Source organism: Anopheles darlingi, chromosome 3 (assembly GCF_943734745.1).
Source record: "Anopheles darlingi chromosome 3, idAnoDarlMG_H_01, whole genome shotgun sequence".
Lineage (NCBI taxonomy): Eukaryota > Metazoa > Arthropoda > Insecta > Diptera > Culicidae > Anopheles > Anopheles darlingi.
Window position 1 is genome coordinate 24,020,343 of NC_064875.1, and position 21,124 is coordinate 24,041,466.

The 21,124-nt window shown below is 45.6% G+C and overlaps 1 protein-coding gene across 3 annotated transcripts in view; it reads left to right on the plus strand.

Moving 5' to 3' along the window:
• The first annotated feature begins 1,136 nt into the window (after positions 1-1,136).
• The window catches only part of LOC125956591 (uncharacterized), a 40,954-nt gene continuing 20,966 nt past the window's right edge, over positions 1,137-21,124 (plus strand). For all 3 annotated transcript variants that reach the window (XM_049688634.1, XM_049688635.1, XM_049688637.1), the window contains exons 1-2: positions 1,137-1,877; positions 20,109-20,154. The gene's annotated coding sequence lies outside the window, so the exon portion shown is untranslated. The remainder of the gene's footprint in view (positions 1,878-20,108; positions 20,155-21,124) is intronic.

Sequence of the window (21,124 nt, forward strand, 5' to 3'; positions counted from 1 at the left end):
GTGTGCTAAAGAGGGTCGTGAACGCCTTCAAAGTGGACCACGAAAGAGAAGAGGAATTAGATGATCTGTTTCTGCTTCTACCTTGTGTCCTCAGCCAGGCCAGGTCACCAGCGGAGTAGTAGTAGTAGGCTGCGTTTGACACGCTTCTTAATAGAGATGATAGTAGTAGTAGTAGTAGTTGGCGGTTGCTCTGTTTCGTTTTGATGTGACGCGACGCAGTACATGTCTCGGTTGATGACTTTTTTATCCTTCATCTGAGGACGCCATTATGAGCATGATGCAAAAACGAAGGGTTTTACAAGATGGAGTTTCCACTAGATGGCAGGATGTATCCAAAGTTTTCCCGCTTTATAAGCCGCTATCCAGCAATCACTAACCATTTCTTTTTCTGTCTCTCTCCTTCCTCCTTCTTCTTTTCTCTCTCTTTATCTTTCTTTCTATGAACATTCACAGATCTCTTGTAACGCCAAGTGGAACCAAACTAGCAACCACAAAACCTGGAACAATTGCTGCTCGACGCTCTGTCCATTTGCCGCTCAATTTGCGTTCGGGAACCACAAGAATCGGGAAAACGTCACGCTCACGACCGGCGGCGGTCACTTCCTCGTCGTGTGTGTGTCTATGAGCGCGCGCGCCAAGTCCAACATGTAGACCGACAGAACCGACGACCACCGTGTGCGTGCGGCATGATTTCGATATGATTTCCTTCCGTTTCCGTCTTCCTCGGTTGCCTTGACGTTTCCCGGATTCATCTTCGGTTCGGTTTTCTTCCTGTTGCGTTCCTGTTACAGTGCGTTTGTGGCGCGGTGTTTCGTGTGCGTCTCTTCTACTCTCCTGCTCCTCCACCTTCTCCAGTCTTGTGTTGTTTAGTGAGCACTGCGTTTCGTGTCGATCAATCGTTGCGTTCCGGTCAAGGATCGTCCCAGAATCCCCAACGTTACCGGCGACGACGAATGGTGGTGCTCTTGTCGTGTTGTTGTTGTGTTGTGTTGTGTTGTTCGTGAGTGAATGATTCCTTTCGTTGTTTGCCGTACTTTTCGGTTTTCCGCCGGACACTAACTCCCCAGAGTCGCAACCGATGTCGTCAGGATCGTATCCCTCGCCGTCTGCCTTTCGTAAAATCTCGTAAGAACTAAGCATTAAAGCTCGCACACACACACACACACTCATGCGGAGTCAAACTGTGTTCCGATAGTAACGAAAACACTGTTCGTGCGTGCGTGCGTTCGTGCAAACACTCCGGACAGACTCTCCAAGGACACAGCAAGGTTTGCCGTCAATCAAATTCCCGTGTTTAAGAACGATTAAAAGTGCATTAACCCGGGGGTGGAGAGTGGTGATCGCGGGTGGCAATTCGCAATTTTTGGACAAAAGTTTTGCAAACTGCAGGCCAAAAACTAGCCAGCAAGCCAGCAGCTTCTCGGCACATCGGTGGGGCGAGAATTAAATTCGGTTCTTTCTCCCGTTCCGTTCCGGTAAAAAAAGAAAACAGAAAACCCCATATCCGGACCCACCCGGATGCGCTCGGTGATTGAGTGCGGCCATGGTTTGCTATGATTTCTGTGCTTCCCTCGCTTGGTGACGACGGTACGGCTGCCGGATGGCACAGCAGCACCAGTGTAGTGGCTGCTGGTGGCATCGGTGAACGATTCGCCCACGGATTGGCACTCTTGATTTGCGTGCTCCAGTGAGACTGGCGGAAGGAATACGGAGAAAACTATATTCTATTTGGTTTGTGCCAAGCCAAGCCAGCCAGCCAGCAAGCCGCCCTGGTGTGCTGATCGGTGTGTGCAGTGTTGCGAGTCGTGTTGTGTCTTCCTTGCTTCCTGCTGATTTGATTTCTGCCGCCGTTTTGCCGTTTTCGCCTATGTTTTGAGGTGAGTGTCTTCCTTAGTAAAGGGTGTTGCAGTATATGTAAAATTATATCAGAAATATTAAATCTTTAAAGTGTGTCTTCAATAATAACATGAAGTTCCGTATTGCTGTAACTTCATTATTAAAATAGGCAACAAGAAAGGTTGTAAGCAGGTGAAACAAGGAGAGAAATTTGAACCCCTATGGACCGAAGTCTGGTAGTATCGAATGCCAACTTTGTCCTTGAATGCCTAATAAATCGCAAGCTAACTCAGTTAATCTGTGAAGCGCAAGATGAGCATTACTGCTATCATAAAACTAATGGCTTCCACGTGGAAGCCCAATTCGTGCCATTATGCCATCGTTTTTTTATGGATTAGCGACATGGTAGTGCATATGATGCTGCTGAAACAACATCAAACGGAGATATAGTTCGAGATTTCTTCCTTCAAATGCTCCAATTACTAAAGTTACTGGACCTGTGGATAGTTGATGAATATTATATTTACTCTGCTTTGAGAGCAATAACACCGATGAGAATGACAGCAATGACCGGTCAACAAAAACAAATCTTTTCACGCTCTGACATCATGACGATCGGTTTGATAGTTGTTGAGCAATTAATGAGACCCGTTTTCTCTCTCTATGACCAAACAACCAAATACATCATCTATCGTGATTTCATTTGCGATAGCTCTAGCATGTTCCGTTGGTATCTTTAGTCGATCAGGTGTTTAATGCATCTTCGATTTTTGTAGACAAAATCCTTTTTGTGTTTTCATCGATAGTAGCTTCTGTGGAATATCTACTGCGTACAGAGAATGCCTCGGTATTGCTTATGTAACAATTTCATAACGATTGTAGTCTGAAGAATGTTGACCAAACTCAGTGTTACAATCGAGGAGCGCTATTCGTCTCCTGAGGAATAGCTTTGACCAGCAGTTCGTTAGTTCATTCAATACCAATATTGATATTGTCGTGTCATTTCAATCTGCGACTTAACAAGACTCCATTTAATATTCAACATTACCACTTATCCCTTTTTTACAAACTAAGAAAAGAAACTTCAATGAATATGTTTATCCTCATAATCAAGTAAGGATCTATGGAATATTCTAGTAACAAAAAGAGCTTAAAATCTATGAAAAAATCGCAGAAAAAAACATTATGTTATTAGATTTTAAGGGGCAATAAGTGCCACAGAACGAATTAGTGTGCGATCGGATATGTACTCTAACCAAAAATTTCAAATATCAGCAGGATACGAGTACATTTATTTATGTTCTTCCAAAAAAATGCGGGAACGATTCTTTTCTAAAACACATTTTCTCTTATGCCGGTCGGTCACTCGGTTGCATTAACAGCACCCTCACGACACGACGAGCCACGAGCTGATTGTTGTAATTGCAAGCGGAGCAAATTTAAAGCTCCAGCGCAAAAATCAAAAAAGGAAAGCGAAAAACCCAACCATCCAAGAAGATCTTACTCACTTTGCATTCTTTGCGTCGGGGTGTCCGGGGGGGAATATGCGAGTGCCGCAAAAAGGCCACCAACACGCGACGATCAATGTATTGACCTCCAATACTCGCCGATACGCCGCGTGGTAACTCAGCTGTGCTTCACCACCCACCACCTCGAACCATCTTTGCTGACAAAACCATAAACCTCGGGGCTGAGCAGGGGTAAAAAAAATTAACAACGAAGAAACACAATGTTTGGCGACAACATTGGCAGCTAATCAAAAGGCCTGATGCGCGCGTGTGGCCATAAACCTATGCCAACCAACGGCCAGAATGCTGTGCATTTCGTATGCAGACATTCGTTTGTGTGGTCACGGCGTCACGTGGGACTATTTAGTTATGGTTGCCGGAAGAGAAGAAAGTTTTTGGGATTTTCCGAACCGTAATGTCATTTTATAATACAAATTTCAGATACCTTCAAATATTCTTTCAATCTTTGACTCTAATTCAGTCCTTTTTAGGTAATATTTGCTTGTTACTCACAATCGATCACCACAGACCGCGATTCTCTTCGCGAAATTGATCACTTTAACTCGCTCCTGCGGCTTGGTGAGTCAGTAACACAACACAACAAACCCCTCGAAAGCAACGCTCTGGTCTGTACTCGAATTTCTTCTTCCTCAAGCACACCTTCCCCAAGCAATGCACCTCAAACAGTCGTATCACGTGCCCGAGCTTGGGCGTTTTGGGCGCGGGATTCTTGTTCAAGAAGTTTGATTCCTGCTGTTGCCGTTGTCAGCCGCCTTTTTTGGCTCAAATGACCTCTAAAACAAAAGGCGAAAAACGAGTACCAGCCAATGGAACACGCCGCGCCGTGGATCATGGATCACGATCGGAACCGGTAGCGGCAATGGCACAAACCTCCCTCTCAACCGGGGTGGAGTTAAAGGGGGTGGTAGGATGACGGAAGCAACGCAAAGTGGGCGATAGAACGAGCGAGCAAACCGGCCTGGGACTGGTGGTGAAGGGACAGCGGGAGGGAATGGGTGCAACGTTGCCAAAAATCAAGCAAAAAAACCAACTGCGACAACCGGTCCGTGGCGGCCTTTTTGGTGGTGTCGTTGGCCGCTGCTCCGTCGTCGTCGTCGTCGTCGCCGTTGTTGTCGTCGTGGTCGTCGTGGTCGTTGTGGTCTTCGTGCTGGCCGCTGCTGCTGGGGTGTACGGTGAAGCGAAGACGATAATTGCCAGAAACCGCGAAGATGCGAAACTCAACCAACAGAGAACACAGAAACAGAGACAGTGACAAAGACAGAGACAGAGAGAAAGAGAGAGAATAATATCAAACAGTCTGCGCAAACACAGAGAGCGAAACCAGCTGAACGTAACAAGTACACGCCTTTAGAGACGTTGAGGTATCAGAAACAAAGTTTTAGGGAGTTATTTGGGCCATGCAATCCTAATAACGGGAGCGATTGATAGGGGCACAGTCGTTTTACTATATGAGATTTCGCTAGCAACGGTTGGATGAAGGCGCAGCATTTATTGCATCAGAAGCGTGACCGATAACGTTGAAGACCGGTTGGATATAGGATAAACGATTGGATAGTAGGTGTCTGGCTGCCGGTATGATGATGAAGGTGGGCCAGTGATTTGACCATGACATTTGTGATTCGCCAGTTTATCGGTGCTTTGAGGTCCGTTTTTGGGAAGAACATTGGTATTAGCACTGAAAAAGTTAAGAAAATCCAATATTTTGATCAAATTGTTCAAATAGTAACGCTGCTAAATGAGGGTTTTCCAATTAAATTCAAATTCAATTCGACATAAAATACTCGATTTTTACATTCCTTTTCATAAGTCTATTGGTACTATATACCGAGAAGCATTATATTCTTTTTAAACCGCAGAATTTACAATCAAATTAGCATTGAAATAAAAAAAGAAGTTGTTTCTAGAACCGAACGAACAAGTATTCGATGGAATTTTTGTTCGTTTCATGAAATTCCAAGTTAATAGCAGCGACTGCCTTACAAAACTCTTCTCTAACTTCCACATAGTTTAGACACTAAAATCAGGTTATTTGTGTTGCTATCCACCGTCCAGCTCTTCACCATTTGTTTCACACAGCCTCTACTCGGGTCTCTGGTCGCCTTATCCGAGCACCGCGCCCCGGGTCCAGGTCTCTATCCTACTTCTCTGCTGAACTGTTTGCTCAAATGCTAGAGAATGATCGCCGTGTCGCCGTGTTGCAGGTTGCAACGCGGTGTGCCATAAACGGTAACCAACCCACAGAAGAAAAAAAAACGCGAAAATAAGAACCAAAGGAAAAACCTTCCACAAAACCACAACCATAAAATTGCCGGACAGACCGGATTGCCGAATTCCTGGAACTCGTTTTGTGCAGCTAGATGATCTGCTCTCACCGAGATCTCCAACGCGAATCGCTCGCGCGCGGGTGTTGCCGAAAAACGCGATAGCACGCACGGCGCACGGTGCACGACGGTGGTTACGGTTGAGGTGACCAGATGATAGTCGTTTGATGAAGGTCATGGACTTGATGACTTGCGTCGTCGTCGTCGTCGCCTGGAACGAGCCACGTAGAATGCACCAGCAAATGTGACGGCCAGACTGAACAGTCGGTGTTGCACAAGGTGTGCAGTAGCGCATCGTAAATGAAGGTGAAGTGTTTGAAGTCCCGAGCTGAAGAGAGACTGCTACAAAAGTGATCTAGAAAGTAGGAAACCATCAAACCAGTGCAGATCAAACAGAGATCCCGAGTTTAGACTCAGGTGAGTAGCAGGAAGGTGCTCTAGCATTCAGTATTAAGCTTCGGTTTGGCCTCAAAACGGCAAAGATATATTGGTATAGTGTCTCCCTCTCCTGCTGTGACACCATCGGACATAAATCCTGGTATCCATTCATGCAAATAGGCAACGGAACGCGGCCACTGCTCGTCTGCGCTCTGTATTGCCACAGCATCAGCAATGGACGATTAATGGACGCAACAACAGGTTCGATTAGTCTCGCTAAATCCTAGAGACTCGCCTAGTTCGCACGACCATTGAGAGAGTCATAGAGGAAGTACTTAACGCAGGGGGAATCCGGAGCATCACGCACCGCGATATAGTTTTACCACAATCCGCCCAGGTAACGGCCGGTAATTTATAATTCAATTCCTGTCAACTGCGACGGCTCACGGCCTGGGGGCATGGTCATCGCTAGTTCCCTTTTTGCAGCCAGCAAGTACAGGGACCCCCTGCGGTCACTGATGCGTGTGTTTGAACCAGCGGCGATCAATTTCGATTCGATGGCTTGAAGTGGTCATTGAGTCGTGATTCATGCAGTCGAAGGCATCGGCCACGACCACGGTAGACATATCGACGACCGAGAGGTTCACCGAAAACTCGGTAACGGCTTTCGTGTTGTGTATTCGGCTTCTTGCTTGCTACCTCTTGATGATGGTCAATACACAACTACTCGTATATCTCATGAGCAGTAGATCTCGAGTTGCTCCGGCCTCAAGGAATCACGAAGTGGCACGATTTTCATGCGAAACCGAAAAATTGGCGAACCTAACCAACGGCACACACTCGAGCCCCCTTCTTCCATCCCGCTTATCGACTCTGCTATGCAGCTCCTGCTAGATAAGATAAGAAGCTTTATCGGACACGTCAACCGACCACGCACGGAACCGGGGGGTTCGCCAATTTTGGTTGCCAACTTTTTTTTGCTTTTTGTTGGTTGTTGTTTATCTTGCACGACAAGTGCATTGTCGCCACGCATTTGATTCAGCTTCTGGAGCTTCTATACGTTGATCGCGTGCGGTATGGTATGAACCGCCATTCAACCCCATTCGGCGCATTAGTGCTCGATCGGTCAATTAGCTTGCCGTAAGTTCCGGTCCACCCACAGGTGGTGGTGGTGGTGGTGGCACAATTCAAGGACAGTGCGGGCGCAGCAGCCACTACTTTGCCAAAAATTGACATTAATTTCGCATTACGCGATAAAAGCTTCATCAGCGCCCGTCCGTACGCAGGTCACCGATGTAGCGATGCATTGCGGCCATTTGTTGGCCGCCTGGTCGGGGCCATAATTTGGCCAAGTTTAACTGGAATGTTATTGCACTTTGCCGGTTACACGTTTATAGGAGGAGCGGCCAGCTGGCCAGCTGGGGTTTGTTGCGTTTCTCTTCTCCCTTCTGCCTTCACATCACTTGCTCACGTGTTGAATATGTGGCAGTGGCTTGCATAAGGACAGTTTCGATGCATTGTTTGCGCGCGTGTGTGAGTGTGTCAAGTGGAGAAAAGGGTGACTTCATTAGCCGCGCTCGACCGGCGTGCCCAGCTGGAGCAGCAGGTCTTCGTTAAATGTGGCCGTGGATTTTGAATTGCTGTGCTTTTTGCGTTGGCGATGAAAGACGAAAGATGGGACGTGTTGCGCGGAATTGTCTTTCCAATTAGTGGAAGGATTCCACTGGCGGTTGCTGAGGTCTCTTTAGTATCGTATAAGGAGATGAGAGTGCCAATCCAATTGCCACGCCGGATGTAAAACATTGTAAATCTGTTGTTTTTTCTTGGGTGGCATAGGGAGGCCTTCCTTGTATCTTTTTTTAATATACCCAAGAAGGAGGTTTTATCAATTAGCGCTGTATTGAAGAAAAATTCTTTTTAGCGAGTTTTTTTTTAATTTTGTAGGAATAATTAGTTTCTATAAATTTGCTTCCCTGATTGATGATAGTCTAAATATGGGTAGTGTTTAGATTAAACCGAATTTTCATCAATACCGTGATACACGATCATATGTTTCCTTATTTTTGCCAAATAATGTGCAATATTTTGCGGATTAATCTGATACTGTCAATCCGAATAGTAGTATCCATTGTCATATAGTAGCATCATCAAGTAGTATAATAAGTGGCCTAAGTCGGACTTACTCTTTTTATTTATGTCTAAATGCCTTATTCTTCATTTCATTTAATATGATTAACTTGTTCGATAAATACTTTTATTAGTTCTAGATTTTTTATTTTATTATAGAGGTTTTAAACCTGGCGGTTCTTTCGCCTTTTATATTTCTAGATACTTGTTACAAAATGTATTATCAGCTTATCTCAACTAAGTTCATGCTTAAATATTGATCAAAGTCAGTACCATTTGGTGAAATGAGAGAGAGACTTGGATTAAAAATTTAAACATTCTTGGTTATCTAATGTGTTCAATTACATTTAACTTGATATGGAAAGTACTCTAAAATTTCATTTATGTGATTTGAATTGCTTGAATCCGGATTTTTGATGATAGTTTAGAAAAATTCAAAGTATATATGCTACTTTTTAATTTCCTTGTTTAAGCAGCGCTAGAAACCTCTCGTTGCCTCACTTTAAGGCTAACATACTCAATTTTTTCCGAGGAATTGTGCTGATAATTCCCAAAAAATATGGGAATTATTTCTGCTGTCTTGCTTGGAAGAAATTCCCTTAACTGTTATCATTCTCTCCAGCCAGATGAGATGGTTTCTCCATCCATTCCGAAAGGACTGCAGGATGGCCATCACGATGACTTTGAGTAAAAATATTATCTTTTGCTTTACCATATCCATCGTCAACCCTTAATTCCACACCACAAAAACGTGTCAATCAATCGCGTCATTTGCCATTTCCTCATTCATGCTCAAGACACTCGCCGCGGGTCGGTACATCAGAGAACCAACATGCATGCATGCAGCACCCCCTTTCCATGTCCCGCGTACGTACGAAGAACTGAACAGCCGTGGAGCGAGAGAACAGCGGCGATGGGCTTAAGTATCATTTGAAGTTTCACCGATCGCTGATTGAATTGTCCATCGAAAAGTTGATGCGATGGCTGCTGTTGTTCGATGTCACTGCACCAATGGATGCGATGGCGGGATTATTTTTTTCCACCCCCGCCACCCTCACGGTTCGGTCAGGTCGTGTTTACGGAAGGGTTTTATTTTTGTGACTCTGACTCCGGGGGACTTCTGGCCATCCTTTCGATGCACCAACCAAGATCCCGCATCCCCGTTGATCGAGTTTGCTGATACGGAAATTTCAATTTCCAATATCTGTTTTTTTCCTCTCTCTTTCCTGTTTTTGAGTTTTTGGTCTACCGAGCCGGTGTCACGCGGACCGAATGCAGCGCAATGCATTTACAATTTGGTGCGATGCGATGCGAGCCGCGCTTGGCCGCATAAATTATTGTCGCGGAGTGCAGAAGCCTGTCCACCGTGGATCAACACAGCGGCGCAGCATCATTTGCACATTCATAATAAAATTAATTTCGGTGCGACATAATTCAATTTCCATGTTTTCCGGACAATTTTCAGCGATGCATCATGGGGGGTTGAGGGCGCCAGAATCGGTATAGTAGCTGGCCAGCGGTTTGGTGCTGCAGGGACATTATTTTCGGTTCTCTTTGTGCACTGACCAGGGGACATCATGGGTTGCATTAATGCGCGAAAACATTGAAGCGCCTATCGAGAGATGATGATCTGTGGTGTACGTTTTGATGGTACACATTCAAAAGGTCGTATCAGCTTTTTTCATGCTGATAAACTGATCACTGAAGGTATCTGATCGATTCCAAGCGGTTCTTCGTCATTGATTCCGGGTAAAAATATGTTTAAAGCAAGACATTTGATCATCCGAATCGGGTGCAATGTTGAAAATTTAACAACACACACACACACACATACACACACATAGTTACTGCCATGTGCGCATTGGTTTCCCGGGAAAATTGTTTTCGATAAAAAAGGACTCTGACTCTGCAGTTCTGCATTATCCGTGCGCTTCATACTCCTCTCTTCCCTCGACTTTTTTGTTTCTAGCCGCATCTCTCTGTCAGTCCCTTACGCATACATACGCTTGTGTGTGGGAAGCATCATAAAAAGCGTTATCGATTCACACCAACGCAACGCGAAGCAGAAAGCAACGGGGTTTCGGCGAATTCGATAGCGCAAATATTCCGCGCCCCGAAAAAACCCTCGCCCCGTCCCGGCAGTAAGTAGCGGCCTGGTGGCACATGCGGCAGGAGTGATGGAGGGATATTGATTTTTATGTCGGTTGCACTGCTTGCCTGCTGCTCCTTCGTCCACTGAAGTCCTCGTCCTGCGCCACCAGACAAGGAAAACATTCTGCATTTATATTGGGAAAATTGTGCAGCGAGCGAGTGAGTGCAATGCAGCAAGTACATCATCGCACGAGCATCGAGTGGTACGCGTGTGTGTGTGTGGTGTAGCCACCGACCGGATGGTTCGTTGTTTTTGCTGGGCGGAAATTGTACAACATATTTGGAAACGAGTTTTCGGGGAGGTTTGTTTTTTTTTGGTTCGTTTCTGCCAAGGGAAACCCTGTCACTGCGTTCGACGTGCGATGCTGCTAGCGTGTGTTATCGTAAAGCTGGGCTTCTTCCCCGAACACAAACACAAAACGCAATTGCATTATTGCATCGTGCTGAAAGAGGCTTACAGGGGTGCAGAGGCAGGGTGAGCGAATGGTTGCTGCCGGTTGCTTGGTGTGTGAGATAAGCAAAACAACAAACAACAACAATAAACGACCACGGCTTTTAATCAGTGCGCACAGGACAGTAGCAGCAGCAGCAGCAGCACCCCCCGCTGCACCCTTTATGTGCTATGTCAGCAGCGAACGCGCGAACGGTCATGTTCTGGGCATTATTTTTTCCTCGAAACAAAAACAAAACATGGAAAACCATGCGTTCCAGCCATCGCTATAGTAGCAGTAGCACCAGCACCAGCAGTGCAGTGCGCTGCGTAGAGATAATGATGTGCATTGTGTATGTTAATGTTTAATTGAAAACTGAACATCGCCAAAGCCTAACGCACACCCTTGATGATGGTGCAGCGCCTACTACACCCGGACGTTGGGCGATGGAAATTGCAAATTCTCTCCTGCCACGGAACCCCCGGCCAGGGCTCGGCGCTCGTTGTTGAATTAAAAGGATAATGGAAATGGTGGCCAATCGCGCCCCGCCAAACGCGTTGCAATGCAAATCAGCTACTGATGAGGAAATGGCGCGTCCGATCGTTGTTGGAAGGGGGTTTTGTCCTTTCCCCCGTTTTTTTTTAGTTCGTTTTCCCCCGTTTTCCGGCTGTTGATTTAATGAACTTGACTATTAATTTGCTGTTTGCAGCAAGTGGACAGTTTTGTGAAGGAGGCACCATTATTATTTGGTGACACTGGCACTGGCGTCGTGTCATGTCGTGTTACAGCCGTGGCTCTGCAGTACCATTAAAGGATCATCGTTCAGGTCATCGGGATATTTTCACCAGGAAATGATTATTGTTGCATAAACTGATGCACGATCGCATTTTACGTTCATTGTCAACTAGCATTTTGTGCCAGCAGGATATAAAACGGTTTAAAATTATGAGAACGAAGCGATTTTTCAATGTAAATCTTATGATTTTATACAGCATTATGCATTCTAAATAGTGGATACGATTTCTCATTGCTATAGAGCTGTAGAAATGTGTTTTGAGCTCAAGTAATTCATTTGCAGCTCTATTAATTGTTGGTAGATAGAAAAGATTTTCACATTAACGGAATGAAATGAAACAGTATACAGTATGAAAATAGTGTATCCACTTCTAGAAGAAATTTACGATTTAGCTGTTTTCTCCAAATATCTAAGTCGTATATCAATTGCTCAAAAAAACGTATATCAATTGCTAGAACTCCATCAATTTTGGCGATAGAACCATCGATAGGCCCTTAAAAGAGATGAGATTAAAGAACTAAAGTGCATCCTTGAAATGGAGAGAAAAAATTATCATTTGATTATTTTGAAGGAAAAACCATTCAAACAATACAATTTTCCATACAAAAGAATACAAGTAACTCTCATGATTATTTTTGTGATACATTTTTTTGTAGAGGGTCTTTTTGTAAATAAATGGTTTGGACAAAACAGCCAAACCGTAAATTCTCGGTGCGGTAAATAAACTTTTTTTTATTCTGTATCTCCACACTAAGCAGTTATTATTCTATTACCTCCACACTAAGCAGTTATTGTTGATTGGTCTATGTTGAGGTTGAGGTTAACTTCATTTTCTCTTTTCCTTAACACCACGAATTGAACATTGTTTTGCTGCTATTTAAACTTAAAAGACATGGTTTTGCAAACTAATAGTTAGTCTAAATGACTGCGCTTGCTGCTTTTGGATTCATAGGAGCTTCGGTTGAGGAGGTTGACCTGAAAATTGAATCAATTTTGAAACGAAAATTCGGTTCCCAGGACAATATAATTAGTGCCATGCTTTTAAATAAGTAGACAGAGTAGATGTTAAATGTTAAAGTTTAACATTAAAACTCAAAAAGAATAATTGCAATCTTCATAGGAAATTAGTATCAAAACTAAAAGATTGTAATAAAATTACTAGAAATTTACTTCACTGATACACAGACGCTTTGCGATGAAAGGTCGCTTAGCCATTTTGTTTCGCTAGTTATACTAATTAAAATTTTGATTGAACTATTCTGTAATGAATAAGTTAATGAGTCTTAACAAATATGTTTAAAACAAAGAATTAGCTGCATCCTTGGTGACTTTGCATTGCATTCGGGCATTTATCTTTATTAACACACCAGATAGATGTTCCAACAAGGATCATTCATTCACCGCAAGCTGAATGATATTTTCATTAGCTTTGCCTCATTTCTGCCTCACCGTTTTAACCAAACCCATATCCATCGCACGCTCTCACAGTCTCTCCATTCCTTGCGATCTTTTCTTTGTTCTCGCAAATACGGTGCAACGTAAATGCATCCATCCTGAGATGCATTTCCTTCCAACACACACACAGACACTCACACCGAAGACGAACACAATCTCTAGAGCTCGCGATGATTTTTCGCGCCCTCACCACAGGAATGCCGAAGAAAGAAACGAGTCCGCGAACAGCGAGTTGCGAGGAAAAATCGAAAGAAAGAAGGAAAATGCTCACCGTGCATCTGTCGCATCCGAGAGCTGTGCGTGCATGTGGTGTGCACCACCGATGCACCAGTTTCCCTTCTCCGATCCCGTTCAGCTGTTCACATTTCTTCGCGGTTTTGTGATTTTTCTTGGTTTTTCCGCAGTTTTTTTTCCCCTGGCGAGACTCGATCTCGGCCAAGACCGGGACAAAGAAAACGAGAGTTCAAAGGCGCCGTGGAAATGGAAAGTGCAACGATAAATTCTGCGAAGAAATAAATCTTCACCTTTCCGGACCCGTACGAAGGCCCCATCGGCGTGTGTGTGTGTGTCCCGGGAGCAAAACCACGAACCAAATCAGTCAATAGTGAGGGAATGTCCTTTTCGTTTTGGTTGAAATTCTTTCTGAAATAATTATGCTAAGCTATTTGCTATAATATTATTTGCTTTTCGTTGTTTGTTCATTTACCAATCAGCCATAAACACACATTTTAATAGACACCAAATGAGCAACATAATGTCGATATGTTGTATTACTTTCCTGTGCCTTGTATTGCGTTGCACATTTGGTATTTTTGCACAAAACAGACTCCGTTCGCGTTGGAGCCGCGAATAAAAAATCAATAATGTACGTCACAGATCCGACGAGGGGGGTGGGGCGCTTGCCTTGTGTTGGTACGTACCACTACACCCAGCCACCCGCCGACGGACACTCTACATGTACACAACATCATCGCCATTTGGCAATTTCGTAACGATCGCTCGGCGCGGTGCTCGGCGAATGGAAAACTCTGGCAAATGGAATAAGGGAGGAAATGATTTTTTTCGATTTATTTTAAAAACCCACCCCCTCCTGCCACATACACGCACACATACGTACGTACAGTAGCAGCTGGAGCTGTGCGTTGGTCAAGTCCCGGTCCCTGGCGCGGCCCCTGGTCATGTGTGCATTCCGCGGGTCCTGAAACAGAAGCTGAAACAGCAAATGCAAGCACCCACCACCCAGCGAGAAAATAAAGGATTGATGGGTGGTGGTGGGTGGTGGGTGGTGGGAGAACTTCCACCACCAAGCGACACGTCACCATCGCGCAAAAAAACGGGGCCTGGATGGTGATGCCACTTATGCCAACTTGGCTACTTGCTGGGGGTGGTTCTGAGGGGGGTGAGAGGGTGGGGGAGGGAGATCAATCGATATAGCGCGTCGCCTCTCTCCCTCTCTCTTTCTCTCTCTCTCTCTCTCTCTCTCTCTTTCTCTCTCTTTCTTTCTTTCTCTCTCGCTCTCTCTGCCTCGTGCTCACATAGCAACATGGGAGTGTGAAACGAAGGGTGTGAGGTGGGTGGCATACACCGCCCCCCCCTACCCCCTTCCCAACCCTTTTTTCTGTAGCAGGTCTGGCCTGCATGTCGAATGGAGAGTCCAGCAGCATCCGATCCGATGGCCACCGAAATTCGCGGCTCATGTTTTCGATTTTTATGTGCTGCTCCACCCACACCCACACCCACCGGAAGCATGGTGGGCGAGGGAGGGAGGCCTAGAGAGGCCACCACGTACATGCACGCATTTCGCGAACCAATTCGACCAGATCGGTCCGGTCCGGTCCATCCGTCCGTTCGTGCATACTTGGCCACAACATATAAACCCCTCAAAACTCCGCGGTGCAGTATGTGTGTGTGTGTGTGTGTGCGCGAAACCCGGGGGGTGGCTTATAATGAAAAATCAGCCAGCAACCCCCTTCCCCCCCCCCCCCCTTTTCGTTCCCTCGCTCGACGAACGGTGAATTGAAAAATCGCGTCGCGCGGAAAAACTCCAAACTCGGTCTCGGTCTCGGTCTGGCACCACATCCAGGGGTGGAATGTCCTTGGTGGGAGAGAATGGTCGGCTTCACTGTTTGCTGATTGCCTCCAGCCTCCCACGGCTGACCGATGTACGCGATGTACGCGCGCGTATGTATGCAGAGTGTGCGTCTGTGTGTGCAATAGGCTCTCTGTGATGATGGCGACGGATCATGATGGTGATGGTGATGCTGTTGTTGATGATGAACATCATTATAATTTAAAATGAAATTTTAAATAAAGTGGCCAGTGTGTGTGTGTGGGGAAGGGAGAGAGTGAGAGAGCGAGAAGTGGCGGTGTGGTTGTATCCAGTCCAGTTCAGTCCGGTGTCCAATTAAATACACAAATGAGCCTCCCTTTCCCTCCGTTGGGGTCTTTCTCTCAGAAGCATCACTAGATCCATGATGAAGCTCCTGGCAACCGGCACTGGACGCTGGGGGAGAAAAACAAAAAAAAGGATTACATAGAAACAGATTAACCAAAAACCGTGAGGAGGGGGCGGGGTGGGGATGACGACACGGGGACATTGATAATGAGTGAAAGGGTGCATGGGTGGTCGTTTCGATGCTGACTTCCCTCCCAACCTTTTGTGGGGTTTATGTTCGATCACATAATGCTGGCGCGACCAATACATAGCGAAGCATTCTTTTATACTTCGACGTCGCTTGAGCAGGGGCTCAAGGCCTACTTCGAGCAACACGACACGGCTCGGTGGAAATGCGTGTGAAATGCAGTGAAACCGTTCGCGTCCACCGTTATGTGACGCGCTGTCTGTCCCGGGGATGAGCTGCGAGAGGATGTGTTCGGTGATTCGGTTTTATGTTAAACAGGGCCTGGCAGCCGTTTCGGTAGAGGAGGGGTCGTTGCGCATGATTTCGGCAGTCATCGCAATCCGGCAGCCGTTTTATCATTAATTAGTCTAGGCATATGGCGGCTGGCTTGGTTGAAATGTAAATGAATCGTTAACTTAACATTAAAATTCTTTAAAAAAAAAGCTTCAAGTTAGTTCTTTTAACGCTTTATTTAGATAGAAAAATCTCCATTTTATTCTTAATTCATCTGATAAATCTTTCATTAACATTTACTTAATTTACTATTAAAGACCTACATCAATTTCTGGATCCGCAATAGTTGTATAAATTGCTTCTAGCTAAATCCCATGATCTGTTTATGATACAATCAATCCTGTTTGTAGAAAATGATGTACTACCAATCTTATTTGTGGTAATGAATTAAATCAACTCGATGACTCAATGTTAACCACTTCGATAATTCTCTTATCAATATAAATTGACACAAAATCGTTTCTATTCAATATCGTAACAAATATTGTATCAACAACACTGAAAAGTTTATTGTGTTTTTAATTCATCCAGTTTGTATCGAATATTCTACCATTTATGAACGAAAATTTTGAACCATTCGTGTTTGGAGCCAGAACACCGCATTTCAATTTAAAAAATGGGAACGTTAGACCTTCGAGTTCAAAATACTTTGGCTACTTTTTTATTGGTTAAAGCAGACATTTTAGCACTATGAAGAAAATTAACGAATAAATTAATTCTGCATTAAGAGCATTAATCGGCTTTATGTGACTTTATGTGTCACAAAAAGCTCTTATAAGATCAATAGTAGCATCCAATACATTCTGACATTGAACATTTGATCCAAAGTCAGCGTAAATCGATGGCATAAGAGCGAACATACTGCAGAGTACAGCACTGCGTTAACCACCGAGCAACCAAACATTAGAGAGCAAGATGTGCAACCATTACATCTGCATCCCATCAAACCCAATAATGCATCCAACTCCTTCGTGATAACCTAGTCCATAACAACTTTCCCACATATAAAAGATTCGAGCTGATAGATATCTGATGTAGAGGACTTCCGTTTTCCATTCATTCCATATTAACTACCAAGGCATAGAATACGCCCGGAAAAGACGTGATCTTTACGGCGGAGGCTATACTCCATAAAATCCATCCGCCCGACCACTCCGCCCCGTGTGCGCTCGACACTCCCAAATCCACCCAAGCTGCTAGAGTCAAGACGGGTTCGACGAGTTCGTTCGAGACATCATGACGCGCCATCGGTCGAATGAAGTCGGTTAAAGGTGCTTCATTCGGTTTCGGAACAGCGTCACAATTTAGCGAACTTTATCGTATCCATTCGGTACCGAACCTTACGATGCCCAGCTGATGACCCAGGTGTGTGCCAGGTGTGGGTTGTACCATTTGTTGGAGTGGCCTTCAGGACATTAAGTTATTGAAATCAGAAATGTTTGTCGAAGGCCCTTTTGTGAACTCAAAGCAACTCTCCTGATGTAACTGATCTTCTCACATGTCAAGCGAAAGGTCTGTCGCCGCGAGGTAGAAAGAGGACATTCTGTCTGGCTGGCTGGCTGGGCAGTGGTAACAGAAAAAAAAGAAAGCATGAATGCCTGCCACCCAAAGGAAAAAGAAAGGACGACCCACCACACCCAACAATCGTTAGCTATGAGGCCGACAGGGCGGCCGATGCTGCTATGAGCATAATATAAGAAGCATGAGTGAGCATTGGATTGAAACAGGACTAGCGGTGTGTGTGTGTGTGTGTGTGTGGGGCTGGGGGGGCTTTTAAATTTTTATTTTTCCATGCGTAGGACGCGAGAAGGCCAGGTGCTGCGATGCTCGACGGTAGTTGATATGTGCGGTAGAACATGCGGTTCTCGGTGAGCCCCCCTCGAATGCACCTCCCCCCCTCCCGTCTGCCCAAATCCGGCCGGCACTGGTATGTGTAAGAGAGAGAAAGAGAGTGCTGCGCGAGCAGTAGGGGAAGTGGAAAATAAAAAAAGAGGAAAACAAGAAAAAAATCCCCCAAAACGCGCCAACATTATCAGCGAAAATGCTCACTTGTTCTCTCTCTGTCGCTTACCGTCTCTCTCTTTCGGTCTAGCACCCTGTTTCTGGCCCGAACGGTCCCAGCAAACCATTCGGTAGCAGCATACTCCACTTGTATGTGTGTCTGTAGTAGGCTAGGTCTGCCGCTGTGTCGATGCCGCTCTCTCGCCAGGACGAAAAAAGGATATTATATTTTTGCATCTGTGTTTGAGAGGAGGGGATTTTTTTCTTACCACAGAGCGAGACAGAGAGCGAGTGAATAAAAAAATCCACCCCTCATGGAACCCCTTCCTCCTCCCTCATCACCGTTCACGGCGCAATAAAGGAATAAAATTTGAAGCATAGAAACGACATTTAATACCGATGCACTACTCCTCCAACCCCCCGGGCGAGGTCCAGGGTCTGGTGATATGCCGGTGGTGTCTCTGTGTTGGTCCGCTCTTGGTCCTCCTTTTTTTTTTCTTTATGGTGTTTTTTTATGTGTTGCCACCTGCTTTTCCATCGCCGGGATCCACGGTTCGTCGTTCGTCGAGCTATGCTGGTGTGCGCGGTCCGTTGGAATCGATTTTTTTGGACTGTTCGCCCTCGCACAAGGCCTTGGCATCTCAAACCTTCACAGACAGGCGATGGCCAATGCTGTGAGCATCCCTTGATCATACCCCTTATTATGCTACATGGAACGCACTGAAAAAATGTAAAAGTTTCCCATTTAAATAGGATCCTTTTATGTTTGTTTGTGAAACGATGCTACTAACTAATGATGCTGGAGGTTTATGACATTATTGGAAAATGTGCGCGCACAGGTGCCCGGGTTGTGTGTCCTTTGCAGCAAGGATTTATTTAATATTCTCCCAAGAGTTCAATTTCAGTGAAAAAAAAAAGCTGAATCCTTTTCATCAAAGACAGCTTTGCGGCAGTTCCAGACATTCCGGGAGCTAACTGAGCCACCGATGAAGGTCAATCAGTCCATGTCCAGCAGGTCTACATTTTTTGCTTTCTTTCATTCATCGGACAATGTCCAGCTCTCTGGGGGGGAAGTTTTACCAAACTCCTGTATGTGTGTCTGGCTGTCTGTGTGTGTATGTGTTGGAGGAGGAAAAAGGAAAAATCTATCCCCACACATTCCCTTTTCCCATGTGGTGTGTTCAAGCACATGACTACCAGCCACTACCACGACCATAAACGACCACCTCGAACGAAAAGTTGGAGAGTAGCCAGAGAGAGATAGATAGAGAGAGAGACTCGGCGCGTATCACGGCAACCGACCAACCGACCGAACACGCCAAAAACAACAAAGATTCTTTTTTCTCTTCCATTTTATTTCCCTACCAGGGGCGGGTGGTTAAAGTAGGCGGCCGCGAGCGGCGACGCAGCAAAAAAAATCCAATAATCATTGGGGGGTTGCCGGTCGCAGGGAAAAAAGAAATGTGCGCGCACATTTAGATGTATTTTTTTGGGGTATGAGAAAAAGTACCCTCGCTCGCTCGCTCGTGTGTGTGTGTGTGTGTGTATGGGTGCCTGGCTCAACATTTTCCACCTTGACCGCCTAGCCTTGCTACAGGCGTGCCCTCCTGGCCGGCACCAATGTTGGCGTTGCGCATGCTAGCCAAAGAGCCAGAGCCACCAACACCAGCATCACCTCGACCAGCACAAAGAGCACATGACGAGGTGAGGTGCAAGGGCCGATGATTGTGATGCAGGGTAAGGGCTGGAGAGGGAGGGAGGGATCCGTTTTTTCCGAGAGGTTTTTTCGGGGAGAGCGAAAAAAAATCCCCGATCCGATGACCGTCCGAATGCATACGTGTAAGTGTGTGTGTGCGCGCGCGCGCGATTGTATGGTCCTAGGAAGGAAAGGCTAGGCGTGTGTGTTGGTATATAAGGACCTTCCGGAGGAGAGAAAAATCCTCGCGAAATCCAAGCAGACCACCCCCTCTCGGGGTGAGGGGTTGAGAGAAATGATATAAAGCGGCGGATAAAAAATGCTGGAAATATTGCTTTTAAAATAATTATTTATAAAGAAAAAAGCCATTTATGTGAGCGAATCCTTGAGCGTCCCGTAAATGCCGCGTAGAGAACGTTGTATAGATTGGTGTACTAATTACCTTTTTTTCATCCTTTTTCCTACTTGACAGATGACGATCCATTACTTGACGGTGTCAATTGAACTAAAAAGAAACGGTAAGAAGGTTCTCAGCTATTTTGTATCTGCTAAATTATGTAAACATATTGTAGGCCCTCTATAACAAATTAAATCTTTGTTGTTTAGCTAAAAAACTTGAAAGGCTCTTCTAGTAATAATAGTATTTGCTTTTTATCAGCAAACTATCCAAAAAACAACCTTCCGCAAATCAAAAGTCGCACGTTGTTGATCTTCTCTCAGGACGACTCGGAAAGCCATGACGCTAAAACAACTCATTTCCTTTGCTCGTTCTGTACCCGGAGTGAGTGCTGAGTGACCACTGAACCGAGGAGCTCGAGGTCTAGGAAAGTTTTAGTGTTCTAGACGACTTCAGTAGCTGCATTTTCTCAATCTATCCTCGGCTTTTCTTACTCTCTCTCTCTCTCTTTCTCTCGGCAAAAAATAGGAAATTCCTGAACGAAAATCATAATCCCTTCCCTAGCACGAACCCTGTAGCCCTTCCTGGCACTGGTTTTATGTGATTCTCCATCTCTGGCCACTCAACCGTTGTCACGTTTTTCTTTGCAATCCACTCCCCAGAGAGCGACTGAGAGCGAGACCTCCCACCCTTTCACACTCTCCCCCTTGTTTCCCCTTTTTTCGATGATTTGCCTCGCATTCGCTCGACTTCCGAGACTCTCAAGTCGCGCGATGCCTTCCTCCTTCCTTCCTTGGCGTCGTCGTCGTCGTCGTCGGCAATCAAGTTTATGAAAACACTGATCTCGGTCAACATACTTTCATCGGGGCCCCCGGTGGGAATGGTAGCGAAGCGACGACGCGTCGTCTGACAACGAAGCGCCATCGCAACATGATGGTGGTGGTGGTGGTGGTGGTGGTATGTGTGCTCGCGCTGCTCTCGCGTGGCGGGCAACCGGCTTCGTATTTATGGCCTTCGCTTCGCGGCAGTTGGGATACCCGGCTGAGCATCTTATTGTTTTGCTGCCATACAGCCACCCCCAACTACCGTGG